Source organism: Agrilus planipennis, unplaced genomic scaffold (genome assembly GCF_000699045.2).
Source record: "Agrilus planipennis isolate EAB-ADULT unplaced genomic scaffold, Apla_2.0 scaffold6, whole genome shotgun sequence".
Taxonomy (NCBI): domain Eukaryota; kingdom Metazoa; phylum Arthropoda; class Insecta; order Coleoptera; family Buprestidae; genus Agrilus; species Agrilus planipennis.
The window spans coordinates 354,954-358,821 of NW_020439302.1; positions in this window are offsets into that span (position 1 = coordinate 354,954).

Here is a 3,868-nt window from a genome sequence, read left to right on the forward strand (position 1 = left end):
TGGCGGTAAGAGATTTGCGGACAATGAAGAAGTAATCGAAGCTGTAAATGGTTATTTTGAGGAGCTTGACGAATCAGTCTATAGAGATGGCATTAATAGACTGGAACACCGCTATGAGAAATGTATCAGCCTTGGAGGAGATTATGTTGAGAAATAAAAAAAAAAAATTTTTAAAAACCTTGTTTTTCTTGGTCAGGCCGGAAACTTATCAATCCACCCTCGTATGTCAATATTATTTTTTTAATAACCGTCATAAAGTTGTGACAATAACAGTCATAAAACTAAAATCTCTTTAGGGAGTTACACCCTGTTAAGGAAATTAGTTTTTACAGGAAGTAGTATGTAATTGTATGACAAACCTTGCAAAATTTGATTTAGTGAATCTGTGATACATATTAAAAATCAGATGAAAAGTAAAAAGGTTCCACCATTTTTAAAAGTGCACGAACTTTGACGGTTTAAGAAAATTTTTACGAATTTTAAAACCATCAGCAATCATACACTCCTGAAATCTTACAGCATTTTTATTTTTCAATTGAATTTTTACATTATGTTTGGTAGCTACTATTTAACAACTTCATCAAGTCAAATTTTGCAGATGAGTCTCGTACAATTAGATTTTTTGCTATTTTTTGTGAAAATCCAAATTTCCTTAACAGTGTAACCATCTCGAAATAGAAACGAACTAGAAAATTACTGTAAGAGGATATGATTTGTCATCAGTTTGTCGTTTACTCACTTTGTCGCAAGTCCAACTTCGAAAAGATCAGCGAAAAACGTTTGAAGAACCATCAAGTTGGCACTTCACATAGTGCATCTTGAAATACATATGACGTAGGGAAATACTATAAAGGCTGTATTTGTCGCTAATTTGTCGTTAGAGGATGGTACTCGTACCCATTTTGTCGCTAGTCCAGTTTCGATACGTTTGTAGAGCTATCAAGCTGGTACTACACATAGCGCACAATGAAATACATATGGCGTAGAGAAAAACTCTAAGAGCTACAATTTGTCGCTGAAAGATAGTACTTTTACGCATTTTGTCGCGAGTCCAGCTTCGAGCAGATCAGCGAAAGCCTTTGATGTGTCATCAAGCCTGCACTATACGTAGCGCACAGTGACATAGATATGGCGTAGATATATACCGTAAAAGCTATAATTTGTCGCTGAAAGATAATACTTCTGCGCATTTTATCGCGAAAATAGCTTTGAGCAGATCAGCGAAAACGTTTGGACAGCCATCAAGCTGGCATAACAAATAATGTAGCTTGAAATAGATATGGCATAGAAAAATACTGTAAGGACTATAATTTGTCACTGAAGGTTGGTACTTGTACCCATTTTGTCGGGAGTCCACCTTCGAAATGTTTTGAAAGCTGTCAGGTTGGCAATACACATACCGCACATTGACATAGATATAGCGTAGATAAATACCATACAAGCTATAATTTGTCGCTGAAAGATAACACTTTTGCGCATTTTGCCGTGAAACCAGCTTTAAACAGATCAACGAAAACAGTTGGAGAACCATCAAGCTGGCATCACAGTTAGCGTAGCTTGAAATACTGTAAGGGCTATAATTTTTCGCTAATTTGTCGCTGAAGTGTAGTACTTTTACCCATTTTGTCGCGAGTCCAGCTTTGAAACGTTTGGCAATCTATCAGTCTGGTACTACATATACCGCACACTGACAGAGATATAGCGTAAATAAATACCGTACAAGCTACAATTTTTAGCTGAAAGACAACACTTTTGCGCATTTTGTCGTGAAACCAGCTTCAAGCAGATCAGCGAAAACGGTTGGAGAGCCATCAAGGTGGCGTCACAGATAGCGCAGCTTGAAATACTGTAAGGGCTATAATTTTTCGCTAATTTGTCGCTGAAGGATGGTACTTCTACCCATTTTTTCGCGAGTCCAGCTTCGAAACGTTTGGAAAGCTATCAGCCTAGATCTACATATACCACACATTGACATAGATATGGCGTAGATATATACCGTAAAAGCTATAATTTGTCACTGAAAGATAATACTTTTGCGCATTTTGTCGTGTAACCAGCTTCAAGCAGATCAGCGAAAACGGTTGGAGAGCCATCAAGCTGGCATAACAAATAACGTAGCTTGAAATAGATATGGCATAGAAAAATACTATAAGGACTATAATTTGTCACTGAAGGATGGTACTTGTACCCATTTTGTCGCGAGTCCAGCTTCGAAATGTTTTGCAAGCTATCAGGCTGGCACTACACATACCGCACATTAACATGGATATAGCGTAGATAAATACCGTAAAAGCTTTAATTTGTCGCTGAAAGATAACACTTTTGCGCATTTTGTCGTGATCAGCGAAAACGGTTGGAGAGCTAACAAGGTGGCATCACAAACAGCGCAGCTTGAAATAGATATGACGTAGAAAAATACTGTACCGGCTATAATTTGTCGCTAATTTGTCGGGGAAAATGGTACTTGTATCCATTTTGTGGCGTATCCAGCTTCGAGACGTTTGGAGAGCTGGCAAGTTGACATCACAAACAGCGCAACTTGAAATAGATATGGCGTAGAAAAATACTGTAGCGGCTATAATTTGTCGCTGAAGTATAGTACTTTTACGGATTTTGTCGCGAAAGCAGCTTCGAGCAGGTCAGCAAAAAACGTTTGAAGAGCCATCACTAGAAATAGCGCACCTTAAAATAGATATGACGTAGAAAAATATAAGTACTGTAATGGCTATACTTTGTCGCTAAGTTGTCGCTGAAAGATGGCATTCTTACCCACTTTGTCGTTAGTCTTTCTTCGAGACGATCAACGAAAAACAGTATATTTCCATTCTCCAATTGTTTTTCGAGGATTAATTCGAAGATAGCGACAGAATAATTGAAGTGCAATATTTAGGCGACAAATTGTAGCCCTTGGACTACTTCAATGTCCTATTAGCGACAAAATACAGTCCATACGCTACTTTTCTACGCATTTCCCATTTCGAAATACGCTATAGGCATGATATCAGAATAGCATTTTGTCTGTACTGATTGGAGCGACAAATTTTTAGTTTTGGTAACAAATTAGCGACAAATTGTAGTATGAAATATATCTTTGACGTGCTACCTTGATACACGTATGTTCCCAAACCTTCCTAACATTTTAGTACGTACACTAAAATTTATTATGACCCTAGGAACTATTTTAAGCAAAAAAAAAATATATACAGTTCCATCAAAGTAAGACATAATCATCCTGCGGTCACCCTGTACATCACTGCGATTATTACTTCCGGGTATCATGAACCGTATTGTTTCTCGCTTTCTCAACGCCCACAGGTCAAATATGTCGCGATTTCAACATTAAAGCTTTGACGAAAAAGTGCAATACATTATCTGCGATTTCTCGTTCATTTTAGGTCAGTTCCGATTTTGCAACACGTCTAGACTCAACTTATCAACAATATGCACTTCTACCATTACAAAAGAGCCAGTAGGTTAATAAAACTTGCATAACCAAAACGTCCGTTATCGACAACAAATTATCAATAATGCATTCAAAAATTACAACATGACTCTATTAACAGATTTCTATTGCTACATTTATTTATGATTTTTGAGATATTGTTGATGCTATAACTATATTGAGAGGTTTTCTACAACTTATGAACTCGATATCGAGATATAAAGATTTAGACCAATCCTATATATCCACAGGATATCAAAATAACTGCCTTTTATTAACTTCCCATTAGGAAGTTATTGTAATTGGGTCGAAAAGTGAAATCGGAATTTTCATTATATTTCCACGTTTTAACATATTAGTAGCATGCTAGCCAATTTTTTTGATGATGTGTGTATGTACGTACGTACGTACGTACGTACGTACGTA